General features: G+C 41.8%; 1 long non-coding RNA gene across 1 annotated transcript in view; it reads left to right on the top strand.

Moving 5' to 3' along the window:
• The first annotated feature begins 967 nt into the window (after positions 1-967).
• The window catches only part of LOC135107301 (uncharacterized), a 34,097-nt gene continuing 10,258 nt past the window's right edge, over positions 968-24,806 (top strand). The window contains exon 1 of the long non-coding RNA XR_010271689.1: positions 968-1,066. This is a non-coding gene — a long non-coding RNA (uncharacterized LOC135107301). The remainder of the gene's footprint in view (positions 1,067-24,806) is intronic.

Raw genomic sequence — 24,806 nt, 5'->3', positions numbered from 1 at the left:
GTTGTTGTTGTTGTTGTTGTTGTTGTTGTTGTTGATGCTGTCGTTGTTTCTATTATTATCATAATTATATTTACCATCATCATAACTATTCATGTGCCCCAGTTCCCCCGCCCATTCACAGCTCGCGGGACCTCATTGTGAAGGGCAGCAGCAGCAAGGCAGTAAGGGGCGCCGATGCATAAACACTTGCTGGATAATGTTCGGTTGGCCAAGCGTACGTCATTTATTGCTCCAAAAATGAAAGGAAAATCACTATCCATCATCATAATTTTTTTTTCTTTTTCTGTATAGTACTAGATTATCAGGAGACATTTTATTTAGTGTTCAATCCAGGCCAGATGTTGAGAAATACACTAAGACAGACTATTAGAAAATAAAGATACACATAAGTGGTGGATGAACAACAGTACACAGCGCTTTAGTCTTGACAACTGACACCAATGTAACTAGTTCATGGCTCCGCGATAGATCCCCTTGTAAATGTGGTCTGGTGTTTTATCTCAGCGAAGTCTATTTTTTTTCTGTAGTTTTTGTGGAGCGAGAGTGAAATACGAATCTAATATCCGTTTCCGTCACCCTAGAATTTATCACATACTCGTACAAGTAGTAGTAGTAGAATGAATAGCTCTTCTTTTTATGTTGTCAGTACTTCTCGTTATCAGTAGGTTTTGGTGTGTGTGTGTGTGTGTGAAATTAAGTTCCATTCTTTTGTCCTCTACACAAACCCACATGTCTAAGTCATATGCCAGGCTGATTTGTACAATTATCATTACTATTATTATTATCATCATTATTATTATTATTATTATTATTATTATTATTATTATTATTATTATTATTATTATTATCATTATTATTATTATTATCGTTGTTGTTGTTGCTGTTGCTGTTGTTGCCTCTATTCAAGTGGTTCCAAGCTCGAGATCAGTAGTAACGTATTTTCTGCCCCTCCTTTCCAGACCACTTGGACCTCTTAGGAACACTCTCTGTCCTGAACCTCGTCTGACGGTAAGGCGCGACCCCGTAAGATGCCTGATATGGAGGACGTGTCTCATGTATTGAATCAGTAAGTGTTTCCGTATTTTTCGATGACTTTCCTGCTCATAAAGATTCCACTGTTTCTTTAGAACTCACTATGGTATTCTGTATCAGCGTTGTTATTGTATCTTTTAGTAATTATATGTATCTTCCCTTCCACTGATAAAATATGTGTGTGTGTGTGTGTGTGTGTGTGTGTGTGTGTGTGAGAGAGAGAGAGAGAGAGAGAGAGAGAGAGAGAGAGAGAGAGAGAGAGAGAGAGAGAGAGAGAGAGAGAGAGAGAGAGAGAAGGACGGAGTGGCATTAATAACAGGAACAGACAAACACACATACCCGTGCTTACAACTGAGAATAATTTTTCAAGGTAACTTTCCACGGAAAAAATCGGATCCGCTTCTTGATTCATTTAGTCAGTATTTTCGTGCTCTTAGAAAAATAACACGACAGCTTCGTATTCTCAAGCGGTTTATTCTCTTATCATAGCTATTTTCAAAGGTGACAGAAGTGATAGGTGGGTTCTCGTGGATGCCTCGCCCAATGGTAATACAGAACTACTACTTGTTAGACTGTTGAACTCCCTGCCTGTTTCTGTATTTCCTCTTGTCTTTGATTAAACTATTTCAAGAGGGAGGTTTCAAGACACTTCTCGAATTTTTTTATTTATTTTTTTTTTTACTGTACTCTGTAGGGACTGACCCCCCTTCAGTGGATATTTTTTTTTTTAATAACCTTTTAATGTCCTAAGCCAGAGCACTCTTAAATAATAATAATAATAATAAAAAAGAAAAGCTATGTGCATCAGGTCGTTACGAGAAGAAGGGGAAACGTTACTCAATTTACACTACTTATTATTTTCTAACGATGCTCTTTATCTTGTTTTTCCTCGCATTTACCTGACTTTCATGACAGGTTTTAAAGCTCGTCATTAACCAGGCCCTCCTCTACATACCATCCCTTATCCCATGACACTCCATCAGTCTTCACCACCGCCACCATCACCACCACCCACCACCACCACCACCACCACTGCCACCACCGCCACCCGCCTCCATCTCCCCATAATCACCTTGGCCGCCTCGTGGTTCCAATATAGGGTAACGACAGCTCACGCCACCACCACCACCACCGCAACCCGCCACCGCCATTAATAATACAGGTCCCGGACTGGTATTTGTCTCGCGGCATTTCTGGAACCTTACTGTCTCTTTTAAGTTCTTGTATGCGACTGAGCAACTTTTGGGTCACTTGTCTTCTTATTCAGTCAAGGCGGATAAACGAAGGAGGGCGGCGTAACCTTTGTGCTTCTGTATTGTGCCGCGCCTCCCCTACTCCTACTGCTGCTGCTGCTGCTGCTGCTGCTGCTGCTGCTCCCTCATAAGATTATCAAATACTTTTTTTTGTTAAGGCTGAATCCTGCCTTGCCTTGCCTTGTCTTGCCGCGGAGAAGTTTTATCTCTAGTTAGTAGTGAGTTGTGGTTGTGAAACACACATAGTTGGGAGTTTCTTTTTCCTTTTTCTTTTTTTTTCTATCTCTCCTTTTTAGGGTTCAGAAGGGTTCAGTGAATGAATATGTGTAGTGGTTAAGAGGAAAGCTCTAACCAGATGTGTATAAAAAGGAACAGAGAGAGAGAGAGAGAGAGAGAGAGAGAGAGAGAGAGAGAGAGAGAGAGAGAGAGAGAGCACCACTATGACATGCACATGTAAGGAGAGGAAAAGAGTCAATCAGGCAGCCGGCGGCTTTTGTCTTTGTTTACCTGTTCGGGTGAGGCAGAAAGAGGCCAAGGGGCGACACTGCTAGAGTATTAAGGTCAGGGGTTGTTGCGTAGGGAAAAGGCCACATCACCGACGGCACCCACCTAAAGGCCAAGGGCAAATTAGGGCCAGAGGATCCCTTGTGGCAGGTCTGAAGGTCACTGATGTCTCTATTACTAGTAGGTTGTGTCTCCTCGTGCCCCACCTCCCCATTCACGCTGTAGCAAGGAAAAAAAGAGAGGGGAAGAAGAAGAGGAATGCAAACGATTCACATGTAACATTAGAAAACATTCGGTTAGTCGTATTTTAGAACATGTTTAGTATATGATCATGTAAAGATATTTCGTTCTTGTTTCTTTTCTTTCTTTTTTTTCGTTTTTTTTTTTCCCCTATGTTCCTCCCTTCTGTCTAATTCAGACCATGAAATCCATATCAATTGTACTTAGGTGTGGAAGTTTTGTAGAACGAGTCTCTCTCTCTCTCTCTCTCTCTCTCTCTCTCTCTCTCTCCTCTCTCTCTCTCTCTCCTCTCTCTCTCTCTCTCTCTCTCTCTCTCTCTCTCTCTCTCTCTCTCTCTCTCACACACACACACCACACACACACACACACAGGTGGAAAACATGTACGTGCGAGAAAAAGAGGTCAGAATAGTTTATCAATTTGTTTCAAGACCTAAAATGGGAATAATTACATGTTAAAGTTTTGCACGATCAGCTCATTAAGGCGCCTGCAATTGTGAGCGTAAAGAATGTAGTCATGGCCGTGGGAAAAGTTAATAATGATAATGATAGTAGTGAGGGTAATGAGGGTAATGATAATGACGATGGAAATGATAGTAAAAATAATAATAGTGGTCATTATCGTGGTTAGCAGTAATAGCAGTAGTTGTTGTTGTTGTTATAAAACAGTTGTTGTTGTGGTTTTGTTATAGCAGCAACAGCAACAGTATTATTATTATTATTATTATTATTATTATTATTAGTTAGTAGTAGTAGTAGTAGTAGTAGTAGTAGTATATAGTTGCTGTAATTGTTGTTTTAGTTGTTGTTGTTGTTGTTGTTGTTGTTGTTGCTGTTGTTGTTGTTGTTTTAGTCGTTGTTGTTGTTTTAGTTGTTGTTGTTGTTGTTGTTGTTGTTTTAGTTGTTGTTGTTGTTGTTGTTGTTGTTGTTGTTGTTGTTGTTGTTGTTGTTGTTGTTGTTTTAGTTGTTGTTGTTGTTGTTGTTGTTGTTGTTGTTGTTGTTGTTGTTTTAGTTGTTGTTGTTGTTGTTGTTGTTGTTGTTGTTGTTGTTGTTGTAAAGCTGTGAAAGAATACAGAGAAGAGGAGTTCTGGCTTGATGATAGTGCTGCCAAAGTGCGTAGAGGCGAGGATTAACAAATACCCACCTATAGCCACGCTGGGGCTTGCCATGCTGCTTCTTCTCGCACTGCGCAGTGATGGTGACGAAGACTATTCTGCTGATCTATTGATATATCCAGAGAGAGAGAGAGAGAGAGAGAGAGAGAGAGAGAGAGAGAGAGAGAGAGAGAGAGAGAGAGAGAGAGAGAGAGAGAGACCACGCATTCTGTTGTCCAAAAGAGGTCTGTCCTGAGGATGGCAAGTGAAATCATATACTCAGGTACTTCCATCACTACTTTTTGTGGATGCCTGCCTTGAAGGGATGATAGTCGCACTGGCCTGTGAAGTAGCACATTGCGTTACGTTACGACAGCAGCTGAAAAGATAATAAGACCCTAATGGCATCGTTGATTAACACCTGATAAAATATGATCCTATCTACGAGCTTAACGACAGTATTAATTATCGTGCGAGAGGTGGGATCAGATAAGAACAACTTCAGCTTTGTAAATCACTTAAGAGTTTCAAAAGTATTAATTTACCTTCACATTAGCATGTTGTTCCTCCTGATAAGACGCTGCCCTCTCCACTAGTCATTCCTCGTAAGATATATTGTACGAGGTTTAACTGATTAGTTTTTCCCGCTCTTCGCTGAGTGGTTAATTTCATAATATCATTTGCAAGACAAGACCAAAATTGCATTGTAGTAAGTGTAGCTTAACTCTTTCCATATTGAGGTATTATATATTACGGATATCAAATAATGAAATCCCATGATCGAATTACGTACCAGCTGCCGCGTTCCATTGTGGTGAAAATGTGTGTGTGTGTGTGTGTGTGTGTGTAGGTGTGTATATGAGTGGGTTTGTGATTAGGCGGAAGAGAGAGAGAGAGAGAGAGAGAGAGAGAGAGAGAGAGAGAGAGAGAGAGAGAGAGAGAGAGAGAGAGAGAGAGAGAGAGAGAGAGAGAGAGAGAGAGAGAGAGAGAGAGAGAGAGAGACAGACAGACAGACAGACAGACAGACAGACAGACAGACAGACAGACAGATAGATAGATAGACAAGCAGACAGACAGACAGATAGACAGGGTGAAGGACAAGAGTACAGCATCAAGACAATAGCAGCAGCGGGGGAACAAAAAGGCCGGCATGGAGCAACAAATGGACACAAACACGACACAAAAACGGCCAGAGAAAGGAGGGAGAAGATGAGACAAGGCAGCCTAGCCTAGAATAGACTCGATGGCCCACAGGGAGTGTAGAGGACAGGGCCATTCTTGCTGGGCGACCCCGACAAGGCTGAGGACAGATGAAGGTGGTGCTTCTCCTCCTCCTCCTCCTCCTCCTCCTCCTCCTCTTCCTTCAGTGCCACACCTCAGCATGCTCCTATCACCTCCCTGTCCACTAGCACGAAAAAGAAAAGAAAGAAATACGGAAGATTCAGGGAAGAAGGGGAAGATATTAAACATTACGAAGCGTTGTATTGTAGAAAAGTAATACGTATGCTTCTACCTCCTCACTGTCCACTAGCACGAAAAAATGTGTAGAACTGAAAGAAGAAAGGGAAGATGTTAAGCATTATAAAGTGATGTGCCGTAGGATAAGTTCACATATCAGATAAAAAAAATGTGTTGATGCCAAAACGGCTGCGTCAATCTATACATAAACTCTTTCGTCCTCCCTGTCTGCTACCATGAAAAATACGGAATATTTAAAGAAGAAAGGGGAGATATTAAACATTACGAAGTGTTGTATTGTAGGAAAAGTTTATATAGCTGATCAAAACCAGAGCAGTTTTTTTTTTTTTTTTTTTTTTTTTTTTACGTCTAGTTAGAGCAGTGTTGATGTTAAAACAGCATCGTCATTCAATTACTATACTCTCACCTCCTCCTTGCCCACTAGCACGAAAAAAATACGCATGACTGAAGGAACAAAGAAAAGGTATTAGATATTATGGAGTTGTAGTATAGGAAAAGTTTACATAGCTAATAAAAACTAGAGAAGTGCTGATGTCAAAAGAGCAGCGTTAAACCACTAGTACTCCTGCCTCTTCCCAGTCCACTAGCACGAAAAAAAAAATAAAATAAAATAAAATAAATAAATAAATAAAAACGTTATATTGAAGAAAGAAAGAGAAGATATTATGCATTATGAAGTGTTGTACTGCAGGAAATAAGTTTACAAAGCTGATAAAAAATACATGTGTTGATGTCGAAACAGCTGCGTCAGTCTAACAAGTTCACATGAATACTGAAAGGAAGATAAGATCTGGTGGCCTATACCGAGGTCACTTGTCAAGGTTGCAGCCTTATAATATCAAAAGAAGTGGTTTGCCTGTCTGTTGCAATGTAAATATATCAAAGAACGAAAAATATACATCATAATTCTTGTCTCAATCCCTTATTAGTGTCGTATACTTGTAGATGTTATGTAGAGTGATTTCCGGTGTTAGAAATGCATATTATAAAAAAAGAGGAAAAAAATAGTTAATAGTTACAATACTTCTGGATCTGTGGAATGTGGTAAGAGGGCTAGAAAAAAAAATAATAATACTGGATTATATTGAAACAGTAACCTTGGCATAGTAGTAAGGTGTGGGAGGATTCTTGTAGGTACGAGTAGTCTGTGTGAAGATATGTTCTTCTCTAAGTGTGTGTGTGTGTGTGTGTGTGTGTGTGTGTGTGTGTGTGTGTGTGTGTGTGTGTGTGTGTGTGTGTGTGTGTGTGTGTGTGTGTGTGTGTGTGTGTGTGTGTGTGTGTGTGTGTGTGTGTGTGTGTGTGTGTGTGTGTGTGTGTGAGAGAGAGAGAGAGAGAGAGAGAGAGAGAGAGAGAGAGAGAGAGAGAGAGAGAGAGAGAGAGAGAGAGAGAGAGAGAGAGAGAGAGAGAGAGAGACAGACAGACAGACAGACAGACAGACAGACAGACAGACAGACAGACAGACAGACAGACAGACAGACAGACAGACAGACAGACAGACACACACACACACACACACACACACACACACACACACACACACACACACACACACACACACACACACACACACAGTTATTGAAAGTGACATAGATCATTGACATCCACTCCATCAAGAAACAAAACTGGTTTTTCATCATGACCTTTCTCTGATACAGCTTTCCTCCATCCGTTCCTCCTCCCCCGTTAACCAGCCATTCCCTCAAACACGGCCCTTGTCTGTATTTTCTTCCTGTATTCTCGTAAACGCTTAGCATGAGTCGCTCTTTGGGGACTATTTCCCTATTTCCGAGCCCTGCCGTCACAACCACCACCACCACCACCGGGCCTCGTGTAGGTGACGCAGCGGCGGTGGTGATAGTGGTGGTGACCCATGACGGCGTGCTGGGGCGTCACGCAGGGGCCGTCCCCAAAATAACATTACTTATCCAATTGTCAAGGTTGTAATATTCGCCCTCCCTCTTTCCAGACTTGCAACATATCTCACCTGGTCTAAGTTTTCATTATCCGCTCGTCTCCTTCCTTCTTATGTTTCAGCTTCCGTGACCTGCATGATACGTAGGCGCGTGTAACCTTCCAGCTGGGTCGCAGCGCGGGAGGCGTGGCTCGCTGTGTGTAGGCCAACCATAGGTCATGGAGGACGGGAGTGGGGCAGGACGGGGAGGAGGGGTCAAGGAGCACACAGGGAGAGGTCAGGAGTGAGGGGGTGGCAGGGGTGTGATGCGACGTGTAATATATCTCCCCCGGGAGGTCGCGGGGCCAGCAGGGTGCCTCAGGATTTCACTTTCCACGGTGACACGGAGAGATAGAGAGAGAGAGAGAGAGAGAGAGAGAGAGAGAGAGAGAGAGAGAGAGAGAGAGAGAGAGAGAGAGAGAGAGAGAGAGAGAGAGAGAGAGAGAGAGAATGTGTCTGATAAGTTTTCAAAATGGTCTTTTTTATTGTCTGTACAAATATCCCATTACTTACCTCATTTTCTTTACTGGTTCTCTTTAGTTAGGATAATTTAATGGGGTCTTTCCTTCTTTAATCTTTACTGCACTTGTTCGGCTTTTACTCGTAGGCTACAGAGGCGCTGTTCTTTTAGTTATAACATCACTTTGAAAATTAGCCTGAAGATGAGCAACGCATTCCTAGAAACGCTGCTGATCTTGACTGAAACGTATTTCTGGTACTTCAGTGTCCAATTTTGTTGAAGTGCTGCGTGGCTCCGTTGTAATGTGTTCGGTTCTTAATTTAAACATTGCGAGTTCGATCATAGCTTACGGCTTTCGTTGTTATTACTGTTTTCGTTGTTGATGTCTTTATGAATTGCTATAAAGTGAGGGAGAGTTATGAGTATTTGTAAAATCTCAGATTGTTGACGAGGAAGAGGTATCATTCTCTAGCCTTGGCCGGTTCCATATGACATCAGTGTTGTGGAAGAGACGAAAGGAGAAAGAAAGAGAGAGTGTTTAGTAGATGAACACGCTCATGAACCAAAAAGGAGGATTAGAAAAGGCACACTTTCTTTGGCACGATTCTCTCTCTCTCTCTCTCTCTCTCTCTCTCTCTCTCTCTCTCTCTCTCGATGTCTCAAGCGACTCACGAGGGGGTTTGATCTTGACCACATTAGTGTGACCTTTAATAAGGAGAGTGAGGGCAGTGAGCAGCACCAAACACCACACAACACCACACCTCAACGCCTGACAAACAAACACCCCCTCCACCCCTCAGCCTGATTAACAAACACAAACACTGGCGGATACGTAAACAAGTCCATCATTTGGGAAGTAACCACAAAAAAAAAAACAATACTCTCTCTCTCTCTCTCTCTCTCTCTCTCTCTCTCTCTCTCTCTCTCTCTCTCTCTCTCTCTCTCTCTCTCTCTCTCTCTCTCTCTCTCTCTTTCCCTTGTACTTATTCAAGCTTTCCTTCTCTATTTCTTTTCTTCTCGTCATTTTGATTTCATATTTTATTTCATCCTTATTCAGTATCATCACTATATATTTTTCTTCTTCTTCTTCTTCTTCTTCTTCTTCTTCTTCTTCTTCTTCTTCTTCTTCTTCTTCTTCTATCTGATTCATTTCATGTTTCATCATCTTCATATAGGCAGCTATTGTGACATCGTTTCCTTCCTCGTCCTCCTCCTCTTCCTCATTTCCTTGTATGATTCACTGTATTACGTTATCCTTCTTCCTTCGCGATCCTTACTTCTTACCTCCTCGCTGTCTTCATCCTTCCATCTCTCTCTCTCTCTCTCTCTCTCTCTCTCTCTCTCTCTCTCTCTCTCTCTCTCTCTCTCTCTCTCTCTCTCTTTCGTCTATCTCCTTCCCTTCCTCATTCCTTCATACCCGGTTTAAAATTTCTTCACATTGCGTTTTCTTTCATCCTTTTGTGTCATTCTCTTCTCTCCCTCTTTCGTCCCTCTTCTTCCTTTCTTTCTTTCTTCTTCTTCTCTTCTTTCTCTTTTTAACCTCTCATTCACTGTATAATAATTTTCGATGTTTCTTTTTGTTTCTTCGTGACTGTTCTCCCTCACTTTTACTCCTTCCTTTCTTTCTTCTTTATCTCTCCTCCTCCCTTCCCTCTTTCTTTTCCCTTTTTTTCTCAATTTACTGCATAATATCTCACATTTCGTTTTTCCTTCTTCGTGACATTTGTTTTCCACACCGAATCTTCTTTCTCTGCTTCCCTCTCCTTCATTTCCTCCTTCTTCTCTCTGTCTTTTCTTTTTTTCCGTCCCTTCCATTCCTCCGTTCTTCGTGACATTTTTGTTCCACACTCAAACTTTCTTCCCTCCTCTCTCCTTTCTTTCCACCTTCCCTCTCCTTCCTTTCTTCTTTCTCCTCTCTCTGTCTTTCTCTCGTGCCTTTCCCTCCCCACCCCTTTAGACTAAGAGGGAGAGGCTTATGGAGAGAGGGAGAGAGAGAAAGACAAGGACTCACTCATAAATAACGCTGTCTCCCGAAGCCAAGCCAAGGAGGGTCAGGCCAACAAGTGGTATTTGATGCTCTTCAGATAATGTGAATTGACGTCCCCCTTTTTTTCCCCTCTCCAACTTATTTTTCTTCTTCTTCTACTTCTTCTTCTTCTTCTTCTTCTTCTTCTTCTTCTTCTTCTTCTTCTTCTTCTTCTTCTTCTTCTTCTTCTTCTTCCAGGCCCAATTTTTTTTTATTTCTTTTTTTTTTTTTTTGTCTCTCCTCCACCCTCACCCACCTACGCCCTTAACTTTCTTTCTTGTTTCGTGTGTGTGTGTGTGTGTGTGTGTGTGTGTGTGTGTGTGTGTGTGTGTGTGTGTGTGTGTGTGTGTGTGTGTGTGTGTGTGTGAATAAATGGGCGCGGGTCAAGGGCAGGATCGCCATAAAAAGTTGTGAATTAACCTTCGTAAGCAAAAAAAAAAAAGGACCAAAAAATTATGGAGAGAGAGAGAGAGAGAGAGAGAGAGAGAGAGAGAGAGAGAGAGAGAGAGAGAGAGAGAGAGAGAGAGAGAGAGAGAGAGCACCACTACAGAATACACTACAGAGAGAGAGAGAGAGAGAGAGAGAGAGAGAGAGAGAGAGAGAGAGAGAGAGAGAGAGAGAGAGAGAGAGAGAGAGAGAGAGAGAGAGAGAGAGAGAGAGAGAGAGAGAGAGAGAGAGAGAGAGAGAGCACCACTACAGAATACACTACAGAGAGAGAGAGAGAGAGAGAGAGAGAGAGAGAGAGAGAGAGAGAGAGAGAGAGAGAGAGAGAGCACCACTACAGAATACACTACAGAGAGAGAGAGAGAGAGAGAGAGAGAGAGAGAGAGAGAGAGAGAGCACCACTACAGAATACACTACAGAGAGAGAGAGAGAGAGAGAGAGAGAGAGAGAGAGAGAGAGAGAGAGAGAGAGAGAGAGAGAGAGAGAGAGAGAGAGAGAGAGAGAGAGAGAGAGAGAGAGAGAGAGAGAGAGAGAGAGAGAGAGAGAGAGAGGCGTACACCCGCCCATTTATTTACTTACACCCACCCACACACTCACACACACACACACACACACACACACACACACACACACACACACACACACACACACACACACACACACACGTCCCATCACCAGACGAGGACAGAGACAGACAGACAGACATCAACAGAGGTCATCGTAGGTGGTGGAGGGAGGAAATAAGAGCTTAGGCTTGCCTTGTCCTCTTCCTACCGACCCACGGATGTCCGCCTCTCTAATTTTTTTTGTTCTCATTCACGGACACATGGGTGCTGCTGTCTGCTTCCTGTAATACACACAGGAAATGTCTTACGATAATGATTGTTTTCTTGCACAGGTGGTGACTTGAAAATGACGCGTTATGCTTGGGGGTAACCCAATTCTTGCATAGGAATCGTTTCTTTTCATTTGTTTGTATCGTAGAGTTCAGATCGCTCTTTTAAACATGTGTATTCTTTCGTATTTATGTGGGAAAATATTTTGAACGCTCTTAGCACTGGGAAATATATACATGTATGCTAATGCTCGAGTACTTTCTAATTGATTATTTTTCTTATTTTCAAGTCATTCTACACTGAAGAAGATATACTGTCATTCAAATATCCATAAAAAATGTATGTTCATGTTGGTCTCATTTTAAACTGGGGAAAATTCATTATCGTTCAAACATCTATTCATTAGAAAATATACACATTACGTTGAATTAATTAACTGGAGAAAATATATCATTCGAATATATATCAAAATATCGTATTCTGAACTCACTTCACACCAAGGGAAAAAAATATATCATTCGAATGCAGATTCTGAGAGACGCGGCGTGTTATGCAAGGAGTCAGTCAGTGAGGCAGGAGGTGCGGTGTGTTGTGTAAGATTGGTGGTGTCAGAGATGAGGAAAGCCCGGAAGTCTCCTCACTCCATTCTCGGCATCACTTCTCACCCCCAAAACATCTCAAGAGAGACACCTGGTAATTTTCTTCCTCCTCATTAGTGGAAGTTGATGTGGCGTGCGTCAAGGTGAGCAGAAGACCTCTGTTGTTTGGTGTGCCGATTAGTAGGAGGAAGCTCGCCCTGTTTCCCTCTGTTTAAGAATCTACTGACCTCCTTTTTTTTTACTCGTTTAGACATTGTTTATCATTAACTACTAAATCTAACGTTTTAACATTCAACCTGGATTCTTATCAGTTTTTCACTTTTTTTTTTCCGACCTCGGTATTTGCTCTTGGGTTATTTTTATTGTCCGTTTTTTCAGCATTCTTGATCTGTTTTGCGTACCTTATTTGAAGCTAAATATTTCATGATCCAGCGGCCTCTCCACGTAGGGGTCAACCGCGTTTTGGCTCGCCTCCAACATGTCCTAAAGCTAGCGTGGTGTGGTGTGATGTTTGACTTAGCTGCTTCTCATACCCTTAAACCAGTAGGGAGGCTGATGATGATGGTAATAATGATGGCGATGATGACGACGATGACATATTTTTAACATTAACACCCCAATGCTTCCATTTACAAAGCGAAATCCAAGATAGAGAGCAAGAAAATTTTTACGCCTACTTCTACACACACACACACACACACACACAACACACACACACACACACACACACACACACACACACACACACACACACACACACACACACACACACACACACACACAACCTATCAGGACTGGATTCCCCGCTTGGAATGACCAAGTGGACAGAAAAACTACATCACTAACCACTTCTTTGCAACACTGCTTACAAAAACTGGCTTTTAATGAAACAGTTTTTAATTTTCTTCCTTCTGTGGAGAAACTTATCAAATATACATAATGTGCTTAGCGCTCTCTCTCTCTCTCTCTCTCTCTCTCTCTCTCTCCTCTCTCTCTCTCTCTCTCCTCTCTCTCTCTCTCTCTCTCTCTCTCTCTCTCTCTCTCTCTCCTCTCTCTCTCTCTCTCTCTCTCTCTCTCTCTCTGGATGTGTGTGTGTGTGTGTGTGTGTGTGTGTGTGTGTGTGTGTGTGTGTGTGTGTGTGTGTGTGTGTGTGGTGTGTGTGTGTGTATGGCCTCAGCTGATGAAAGCTCAGTCAGGCGGAGAACACAAAACTGACCTATGCCACTTTCTTTTTAACGTTTTGCATAACTCTTCACCTTTGAGCTGCACGTCAGATTGTAAGCTCAAGTATAAGAGAGAGCACGAGAATAATCTGAAGAATGGGGACAACAAAACACGGTATTCAAGTTTTGGGGTATCGGATAAATCAGTCTGAACAGTTTGAAAGAGCACGATGTTTTTTTTTTTTTCTGTTTCTTATTTTTTTCACAAATATTGAAGACTGAAGGAGAGTTAAAGTAAGACAAAAAATAAGAGTTCCGTAAATCGTTCCTCCTTAGAATGTACGCAGTAAAGAGTTCTAGAATACTGTGGTTATCTAATATCTTGATTCTCTTCTTTTATTGAGTTCAAATGATAGGAAAATGAAAAAATATATAAATAAAAGGCAGAACGTTCCAGAGTTCACCCCAACCTGTAACGGAACAAAGCGGCATCTCTCAGCCACGCATCATCCACGCACATTCCCTCGACTAGCTCTGTCTCGTCTTGAACTGGTGATTCTTTAGCTACCTTCCTTCCTTCAGAGACTGGAGGACTAAAGCACAGTCCACCAACACCTCCAAACCGTATTCATGACGACTGTGTTTAGCGCCGTGTTGTTTTAAGAAAAAGAAAAAAAAAACGTCAAACATAAGCTAGTGTGAGGGATGTTTGCTTTGTAGTCAAAACCTAACAAAACCGCCTGCATGCTTGAATGATTGATGTGAGAAAGGAAAACATGTCTGCAAAAACGATGATGCACATCTCGTCATCGTCGTGTCAACAGTGAAGCCGTAAAGCGTGGTTCTTGTTCCTTGCGCCTTAATAATCTGGACAATTATAGTTGACCAGTTGTCCCTCAGTGACGTTCCTGCTGTGATGCAATGTAACGATTTAAAGTTATGGATTATTTAGATAGAACCACAAACTATCAAAAGAAAGACTGATTTTATTTATTTATTAATTTGTTCATTTGTTTATTTATTGGTTTGTTTTTGGTTGTTTGTTTGTTTGTCTATTCATTTTTATTTATCACTTTTTTTTCCAAAATAAGCGAGTGTTCATTGATGATATGCTGGCGTGGGTGTGTTGTTGTATCTGTTCCTTCTCTCAATGTCGCCCTGTTCCTCTTCATGTACCGTTCTGCTGCCTCTCGCTGGATGCACACCGGCACTGGTAGATATTCACGGGTGTCTATACAAGTGTCTGCGTCATGGTGGTGGTGGTGGTGGAGGCGGCGGCTCACATTTCGTGACTAGACCTGTCGGCTGGTGGAGGCCGAGTCCTTGTAGCTGAGTGTCTGTCCCGTAAAACACTGAAGGTTCGGTTCAAGGGGACATGCAAGGCCACAATGTACCACCTCTTTCCCGTCGCTCACCTCTAACTATCATTGAAACAGACACTGCTCGAGAAACAAACATTGCTCGAGAAAATAGACAGTGATCGAGGAAATAGACTTTGATCAAGGAAATAGTCATTACTCGAAAAAATAGACATTGATCAAGAAAAAAGACATTGATAAAAAAAAAAAAAAAAGCAGACGTTGGTCGAGAAAATGGACACTGCTTGAGAAAATTAAGAAGCGGGGGTGTTAGCGGCAGGTTTTGAGTCTGGAAACAAGAACGCGTGGCTACACAGGGCAAACTTTCTCTGAAATGACTTGCTGGATGTAATGAAGGACTTATATTTTCACAGAAATTTGTATTCGAACAAGTCGTCGTTCTCCTCCTCTTCCTCGTTCTCCTCCTTCTCCTTCTCCTCCTTCTCCTTCTCCTTCTCCTTCTCCTCCTCCTCCTCCTCCTCCTCCTCCTCCTCCTCCTCCTCCTCCTCCTCCTCCTCCTCCTCCTCCTCCTCTTCTTCTTCATCATTATCATTATTACTCTGTTTCAGGCAGAATAAAAGATCCAGATTTAATAAAAAGACTGAGAAGGGTCACATTGCCATTTATTTTCTTTTTCTTTACTTTTTATATTAACACTTAATATCATCTAATGTTCTTCATTCACCCACCGCATTCCAGCCGTAAGGAGAGAGAGAGAGAGAGAGAGAGAGAGAGAGAGAGAGAGAGAGAGAGAGAGAGAGAGAGAGAGAGAGAGAGAGAGAGAGAGAGAGAGAGAGAGAGAGAGAGAGAGAGAGAGAGAGAGAGAGAGAGAGAGAGAGAGAGAGAGAGAGAGACTGGTAAAAGTTATTGGGGTTTCCGAGGATGTTTTTTGAAAATAATCCTGAAGAAAAGTTTACCTATTTTTCTATTTTTCCTCCTCTTTCTTTCTGTTTCTTTTCCTTCAACTCTGTCACTTTCCTCCTCCTCTTCCTTTTCCTCTCTTATTCTTAATTTTTACTTTTTTTTTTACCCTTTTCATGTTCTTTAAACTCTCCATTTTCTTCTTCGTCCAATTTGTTAACTTCCCCTCATTTTTTTTTTTTTACTTTTCACGTCCCTTTTTGCAAGTTAGCCTCCCTCTTTTCTTCATTTCCCTCTTTTTTATTTCTTTTCTTATCTGACTTACCATCTTTGTAGCCCTTGAGAATATTCCTAATGAAAAATAGCAATGACAGACCGACTTACCATCTACGTGCCTTTGGAATATAGTCTTGACGGGAGAACAAAACGTTTAGGAATACTGGTTATACTACTGTAGTCTTCTCGCAGCAACATAATCGTGCAAAGATGGCAGTTTTATTAGTTATTTTAGTATTCCTGTATAGTTAATCTGCGATAATAATGATGATAATAATAATAATAATAATAATAATAATAATAATAATAATAATAATAATAATAATAATAATACTGATGATGATGATGATGTTACCGCCAAGCGGGTAAAGGAAGTTGTTGTGCAAGCGAGTTTGTCAATGAGGAAGGAAAGGACCTGGAGGTCAGGGCGAGGACCAAGACGAGGCCTAAATCAGCGAATTTCTTGTACGGTCGGTGCTGAGGTAGTGTTGATGTAAGGAGATGAAGGATGCATGTTATGACATGAGGCTAAGATGAGGCCGGCCTTATCGCCGTCGCTAATGGATAACGATGGACAGGGTAAGAGCCCAGGCAGTAACTGAGGACGATAGGGACACTTTGCTGAGGACACTCGTGCAGGGAGGACGTGTGTCGGTGCAGAGACACAAGTAGATAGACCTACCTGGAGCACCTGTCAGAAAGGGCGTGCGCGTTACTTAACGATTACCCCAGGACCCAAACACGTAAGTGTAATAACTGTCTGTGTAAGAATACATTATCCTATAAGTAACGTGCTGAATCATACCTGTTTTACACAAATTATTCATATAAAATATTGTCTACGATCATTAATGTATGTCTTCAGGTTTCGACTGAATTCAAGCGGATCAAACTGGATTCAATCGGATACAATAAATGATTCATGTCATTGTGTGGGTCTGAATCAACCTTCGTCCCCTGCTGGTGGTAACAGATGATGATGATGATGATGATGATGATGATGATGATGATGATGATGATGATGACGATGGAGAAAGAAAGAAAGAAAGAAAGAAAGAAGTAAAGAATGAAAAAAATGAAAGAAAAAGTAAACAGATAAGTAAGCAAAGGAAAACAGGATGAAAGAAAAAAATTAGGTCTTTCAATTCTTTCTTTCTTTTCTTATTTATTTATTTATGTATTTACTTCATTATCTTTTCTTTCTCTCTTTCTTTATTTCTTTCTTTATTTCTTTATTTATTTATTTCCCTCTTTTTGTCACCATTTTCCTGAAAATCACTTCAATGGTTTTCTCCCTGAAGGGCATTTCATCAGTCACGTGCCTCAACCTCATCACCACGCATGCAGCACCTTGAGCTTCTCCTATCTATCAGCGCGGTGCTACACAACCTTTGTCCTTCATCCCGCTCATGATTGCAGTCATTTTTTGCCGTCCTTCTAGGGTGACCGCGGTGGCCGAGCAGGTAATCAGCCTTGAGTGTTGCCCGCCTGCCACCGTGGTAGCTGCATCGGGGGAAGGGAAAAGGGGAAGGAGTGGCGCGTCTGTAAAGGTCAAGCAGGCATGGGTTAGATTGGCGGTCTGTCAGGCTTTGTTGATTGTTTAGCTACTTGAGTTGTGGTTCTTGTTTATCTTATTTCCCTGTCATCTGTTAGTGCTGCAGTTCCGGTACAAATTTCAGGTGTTATGCTAATGTTTCGCATTGAATCATCTTTGTATGTTTCCTATACGTTGAAATTTATTGTTTTACTTCATAGCTATAATATTATGGCGTGAATGAGAAGTAAATCTGTAAGGAAGAAAGAAGATGATAAATTCAGGTTTTTATAATTTTCTCTTCTATTTGGTTATATTATAACTTCTCATTCTTAGACAAATACGTAGAAATGTTATTATTCCTCGAGTTATTATACTGGCAAAGGAGTCACATAAAAAGACCAGGATGTAGTTGAGTGATTTTAATGTACCAAACTAAATACTGTGAGGAAAATTGATCTTTTTCTTATCATTTTGTGGATGTTCGAATTACGTAATCTTTCTGTCACGTTCATGCTCCTATGCCGTTAAATAAACATGAAAGTAGAATTTATCGCAAGGATGCAACTCTTTTTCTTCTTTACCGTAAAATGACAACTTGTTATAAAAACAAATCTGATTTAAAAAAGGAAAATACGCTAAATGCAGGTTGCTTTACGTAAAAAATAAGGGTTTGAAAATGGCACGTCAGTTTAGTTCCCCTTTTGCCGAGTCTCAATTATAGAAAGGTGGAAAAACACAAAAATGCAGATTACTGTAGAGCAAACTGCCGGAAGGATGGAGTGAAGGTTATTGTTAATACCTGTATCAGTAGACTAGGAAGGGCACAGGTATTAGTGGGATATAGTGGGTAGGAAGTTGAGCACCACGGAGCCTCGGAAACGGTGAGAGAGAGGAAGCAGCTAGATTTCTGTTAAAAATGTGTGGCGAGAGAATAGAGCTTTTATTATTTATTTATTTTTATTACAGATTCACTAGTTCCTCTGTGCCTCATTCAGAAGTAAAATAATACTTTGTCTTATTAAACAGCTGTTCTGGAAGGTACCGCTACTGTTAGGTTTGGAATCAAAGTCTCCTCCGACAAGAAAGCAAAGTCATTCAGTGGGAAGTCAGAGTAATTCACAATCACGTCCTTCCAATTAGGAGTAGCAGCAACAACTCACCTCCATATGATCGTAGCAGTTTAATGTTGAGAGAAAATACAGAATGAGCTGAAAGAATTATCTGTTCAAAGAAAGGCTGTATACCAATACTTTTCTATGCTGTACCAGCTGCTTGGGGGAATAAAAGTGCTGCAGTCTCATAAATCTTCACTTTGGTCAGTTAAAAAAGACGACTACTAAAGCTATAATGGTCAAGAAACTTACGTAAACGTTAAGAACTATTCAGTGACATACATTTGACGAGTGGGTGATGGTCACATGTGAGGTAGGTAGTGGAAAACCCTCAACAATCATTCTTGGGCACAGCGACAGTCAGTACCGAAAAAAAAGAAAAAATAAAGGGGTGGGGGAAGAAAAGTAGAAGAGAACGGAATATGGAATGATTTCAGGAGATCGCCTTCTTGGGTTACAGGTGGTGCAGAACCCTTAACATGCAGTCTCAAACATGGCGATAATCAGTATCACTTCAGGAAAAAAAGGGAAAAAAAAAAGAAAGAAAAAGAACAAAGAAAAAAGAAAGAAAAAAGTAAGAGAGAACGAAATAAAGAGTGATTTTACTAGATCGCTTTCTTGGTAACAGTAAAGAAAAAAAAAGACGTGAAGTTGTGTGCTTCATAACAAATAAAACTCTACAAACCGAGTGATGCAAGAATTAATCATATTGTCACATTGTTGATGGCCGGGAGGGGCTGGGGTCGCCAACACCTCGAATGTCTTAGATCTTGTTTACCTGGCTGGTCATTCTCTCCTGTTAGACTAATGCAGTGAAAGCGAAAAGGTCTTTATTTACTCTCTCTCTCTCTCTCTCTCTCTCTCTCTCTCTCTCTCTCTCTCTCTCTCTCTCTCTCTCTCTCTCTCTCTCTCTCTCTCTCTCTCTCTCTCTCTCTCTCTCTCTCTCTCTCTCTGTGTGTGTGTGTGTGTGTGTGTGTGTGTGTGTGTGTGCATTATGCTAGGCTAAATTATGTCATCTTATATTAGAAAATGTAAGTTGTAATGAAAGCCCACCGACATAAGACACGAGTCAATTTCATATATAATACTTACAGGGGCAAATGGATGCCGAATATGGACACAAACTAATACTGATCAATTATTACTTGCACCATAATTACTCGTAGTTAGCTGCGGTAATATTAGATATAACTGAATAGATTCAGCGTGTATAATTAGCTGCACTTGGTGATGCCATGATTATACAGTGTTATCGTCTTTTTTTTTTTTTTACTTTCTACAGAATCGATTTTCACTACGTGGTCTTCCATTCTTGGTGTGCGAGTTGTAACCTTTTGGATGCTATGAAGAAGAGAATGATGAAATAGTTCAAATCTTCTAATGCTTGTTATTTTAATTTGGCTCTGTAAAACTGTTTAAAGCTAACCAAAATGAAGTTACAAATATGTCATTAGCAATCAAAGAGTCTCAAGAAGCTGAATGGATAATGATGACTGGGAATGGTGCTTGGCTGTTTTGTGGCCCGCAGTTGTGAACGAAGCGAAGCACAAGACCAAACACGGGAGGTGTTGTCGGGGCGAGCTGCGCTGAGTCAAGTACCACTTGTGACACCCCTGTAGCAACACGTGCCTGGAAAGACTTGCTGGTTCGTTCCGATACGCATGCGTTGGGGGCATAAAAACTCACCTTCTAAATCTGGCACATTGGTTTATACACACACACACACACACACACACATTGAAGAAAATATGGAAATTTACACAGAATGACACTGATATACTTTGAATCACCTCCTGTATAATAAAATAGAGCTAGGTAAACCCGCCCATACACACACAAACACACACACACACATAATACCTCTTACGTTACCGCATAATTCGCTGTTCATAAGAATATACGAAAATAAGAGAAGTTGCAAGAAGCCGTCAGACCTGCACGCGGCAGTCCTTGTGCTACACGTGGCTCCCTTTATTTCGAGATGAACTAAGGAACATCTTGATCGTAAACTCGCCAAGTGCAAGAAAGGAAGGAAAAAGTTTCACATGTATGGACCATAAGAGGATCCACGGGATTAGCTGCACTATAACATTTTTACCCTTTTTTTCATGCTTAGTATTTGTTTTTATATATGTACAATACTTATGGTCAATAAACTATCTATTTATCTATCCACCTACCTACCTATCTGTCTACCTATCTGTCTATCTACAAGAACAGCCGCCTGAGAAGGGCGTGTGCGGGGAAAGCCTCTAAATCTGCTTCAGAAGATTACCACATGCTCTTAAGAACTTGTTTAGGGAGAGTGCCGGGCGAGTTAATGTACTGTTCCGCGCCACAAATCATGCGAATGGCAAAATTAAACCATGTCATACAGATTTGGGGCATCTGTAGATTATTCGTCTTTTGTATTCTGTGGGTGCTGCGTAACCATGAAAAAGGTGAACTGACGGTGCGGCAACAGCTTCCATAGGTTAGGGAGGGTGGAAATGACGGGCGGCCAGGATCAGCAGACCTTATCCAGTCCCACACAGAAATAACCTCGTTTATGGCACTGATAATGATGATAATGACAAGTTTAATGAAAGACAGTGGTGGGCAGGTGATGTGGAGCCTCAGACAAAGACTTCTCCCTTGCAGATTTCGTGTGGTCGTGGTCGTGACTCCTGTGTAATGCTGACCACGGAGTGCTTAGGATCATGATTAATTGACGCTGGTTATCAGATCCACTATATCAAACTGGGACAGTCTCCACAAGCTGTTAAGGGAACAGTGGAGCTTCGAAGTGTTGATGTGAAGCACTAAGTGTTATATGATGAATTATATATACTTTGCGGTAAGTTCACGTAAAAAAGAAAGAACAGAAACAATTGAATCTCCTTCCAGCTGACCAGGGGAACAGTTTTTTGTCCAGTCTAGAATTTAGTGCACGGATTCGGTCGGCTGTGTAATGTGGCGGCGGGAGAAGGAAAGCCTTGGAATGTTCTGTAGCACCGCCAGGAAGCCGAGGAAGGAGGTCGCGTTTGGGCAGGGAGAGGTGGTGGCGGGTGATGGAGAGTGAGGAGAGGATGTTGTGGGTGACTGAAGACCAAGGGGAGTGAGCGAAAGTGGCTGCTTTATATGGACACTGAAGGGCTCGGCAGGTGGAGGCCGGAGTTTGACCTGGGTCACGCGTGACAGACAGGGTCGTTTTTTTTTTTTTTTTTCTTAAGTTGATTATCTGTCCCGTGAAAGGTTTGTGGGAAGAAAGCTCTTTAAGTTTGACTCAACATAAAGTAGGCAGTAGTGAGTGAATGGCTGCGTGTGTCGGATATCAGATTGAAATTGATGTGATTTCATAGTAGCCATTAGCCTTCATAATGCGAGGCCCCTGAACGCTTCCCTTCTCAGGACAGAAAAACATGTTTTTTTTTTTTTTCTTGTTTAAGCATTGCACGGCTGTGTTTCTATTTGGTATGTGGGTCAGTATGAAGGTCGAGTGTGACGGATGGTGGTGCTGGCAACTGGATGACAGGCGCCATGGAGCATCTGAGCGTGAGTCCTCCGAAACGCTGGAGCAGCTTTTGAACGCGCATCGGAACATTTGGTAGCTTGGCTAAACAAATCAGCTCGGCAGTTTGGATCCATCAGATAATTTAGTTATTAATACAATTAAGGAAGAGGTTACGTCCACCAGGAGCCTGATCTGGAGCAATGCAGCAATCACCACTGCCTCCATACCCACGTTCACTTGCTGAGGTGCAAAGGCAGGACTTGTTGATGCTGACAACGCTAAGCTAATACCTTACCGGGATGTCACCTTACCAGCTGGGAAGAGATCGAGACCAGAATGTGTTCGTATTAACTTGATTCAAATTTTGGAGCTTCGAAATTTAATTCCAAGAGCAGCTGTTGTATTCATTTGATCCAAGTTTATGGGTGATTAAAACAAAGGTACCATTTGTTCAGGTGATGCGGGAACGCAGGGATTTTGTGACTCTGAGACAGCCTCCGGGTGGTGATGACGTCACATGAAAGAGGAATCGGAAAGGGGCGCGGTAAAGCAGTTGACCTGTGTGTAAATCATCAGATCAGTAAAATAGATTCCCTGTCATTTTGAATTCTTTTATGAAAATTATACTGATTTCCTTTCTTTGAATAAGTAACAGATCTCGGAGAAAACCTAATCATATTCCCTTACAGCTGAAGTAATTATGATACTTTGTACGTCTGAAAGCGAGATCCTCAGATTCTCCTCCATCAGGAGACACCACCCGTGACTGTCCTCGCTACTCATGTGTGTGTGTGTGTGTGTGTGTGTGTGTGTGTGTGTGTGTGTGTGTGTGTGTGTTTTAAGAATTTCGAATGGGAAGAGGAAGGAATCTGAAAAATAAAGAATAGTCTCAGATACAAGAAAGGTGATATTCAATTGTTACATACTAGCCCAGCGTTTTTCAAACGGTGTCGCCACCCAAAGCTGGGGCGCGAGATAAATTTTGATGAGTTGAAGGGACATAAAAAAAAAAGACTTATGCTCTCGGTGTATTTTATTTACTTAATTGAAATAGCAAATAACATTCTTACACCGCCAGGAGGCTGCCTCAACAAACAGTTCATTTTACTGTACCAGTTCTAACTTATGCCTTGGACTCCTGGATCTTACGAAGGCCCTGGAACGAAGAGTGAAAACTTAAGTGCCCAAAGGAGAATGGAAAGAATAATGCTTGGTATAATATGGGGAGATAAGAAGATAACATCATGGATTAGGGAGCGGACTAAAGGTGAAGACATTTTGATCACAGTTAAAGGGGAAAAAAGTGGACACGGGCTGGACACGTGAGCGTGGAGCAAATAATAGATAGACAATTAGAGTAACGGAATGGCAGCCTACCTAGGGATGGTAAAAGAGGGCAGAGTGATGAGAGTACTGGAGGGAAAGATGAACTAGGATGTTTTGCTGGGAAGGCACGGGGTAGGATGGACAGCTGATAGATATGAGTGGGGAAGAACATAAGAACATAAGAAATAAGGGAAGCTGCAAGAAGCGACCAGGCTTACACGTGGCAGTTCCTGTATGAAACACACCTACCTATTTCCATCTGCTATCCCCATCCATAGCAGATGGAAATAGGTAGGTGGAAGGTTGGAGGAGATTTTTGTCCTGCAGTAGATTCAGAAGATGATGATACAGTGATGGCAGTAATGATGACGATGGTCAGTGTAAGAAAATATTAGCAGTCGTTATTATAGTCTACAATGATAATGTATTGTAAAAAAAAATAATGTGGTTATTATGTCATTAATTACTAGGTACTAAAAAGGATTGACTGCTTGTCATAGGTCTGTATAGCACCCACCTTTTCTTCGTCTTGTGTGAACAGTAGTAGTCCCACTTGTGTGTGTGTGTGTGTGTGTGTGTGTGTGTGTGTGTGTGTGTGTGTGTGTGTGTGTGTGTGTGTGTGTGTGTGTGTGTTCTTGATTTCAAAAACATCACACATACACACACACACACACACGTGGGACTACTACTGTTCACACCAGACGAACAAAAGGAGGTGGGTGGCAATAAAACCAAGCACCGTTAGAGGACAGTAAAGTGATAAAGTGCAAAAATTCCTTACACCCCCAGAGCTTTGGAGACGAGTGGCTGAGAGAGAGCGAGAGAGAGAGAGAGAGAGAGAGAGAGAGAGAGAGAGAGAGAGAGAGAGAGAGAGAGAGAGAGAGAGAGAGAGAGAGAATTCAGGAAGTACGTGAGAGGGCCCCAGGAGGTGACGGTGGCTGTCAGGTGCTTTACGTCACACTGGGTGGTGAAAGGAGGCGTTGGTAGGGAAGGAGGAGAACCGGCTAAAAAGTAGCACACGAGGGGACAGGATATCGTAGGGACGGCGTGGGAGGCTCAAGGTCGCCGGGTGCTGGTAGTGTTACTGAAGGTGCTGCTGCTGGTCGGCTTATTAGCGGCCGCTCACCAGACGCTGCCGTGAAACTATTTCTCAGCTCGAGAACATGATGAAGTAATAAAAAAGGTGAGGATTGGATTCGATTCGGATAAATAACGGAATGAAATTCCACGCCATGATCTGCACGTGGGAAGTTACCGTACCTTTAGTAAAACACACACACACACACACACACACGCACATCCATTCAGTGACTATTTTTATACTTACCTCCCGACGTAAGAGTTGCAGGGATGGAGGAATGGGTCGGGGTGAAGAGGTGGAAGGGTAGAGTGGTGAGGGAAGGTTGCAGGTCTGGGTGTGACGGGGAAGGAGGAAGTAAGGGGAGGCAGGGAGTGCGTGCCACTGACCCCCAACCCTCTCCAAAAATTCTACCTCAAGCGTGTTCTACTTGTGGCTCTGCCGCAGCGGGGATATTTTGGGGTTTATCGTGTAGATTTGTCATGCACTTTATTTTTATGTGTTCTGTTGTGTTATTCCAATAAAGATCTTTTTGTGTTTTACATATGACGTATATTTGATGAAGATAATGACATACTCTTGTGATTATTTCTGTACAACTGCTTACATATTTATTGACTATTTATTACTTCTTTCTTCTTCTTTATTATTTCTGCTTCATCTGGGACACTTTGCTCCGGTTCCG

This window comes from Scylla paramamosain, chromosome 15 (genome assembly GCF_035594125.1).
Source record: "Scylla paramamosain isolate STU-SP2022 chromosome 15, ASM3559412v1, whole genome shotgun sequence".
NCBI lineage: Eukaryota > Metazoa > Arthropoda > Malacostraca > Decapoda > Portunidae > Scylla > Scylla paramamosain.
Note: the sequence above shows the minus strand (reverse complement) of the source record. Positions and strands in the feature narration are given on the sequence as shown.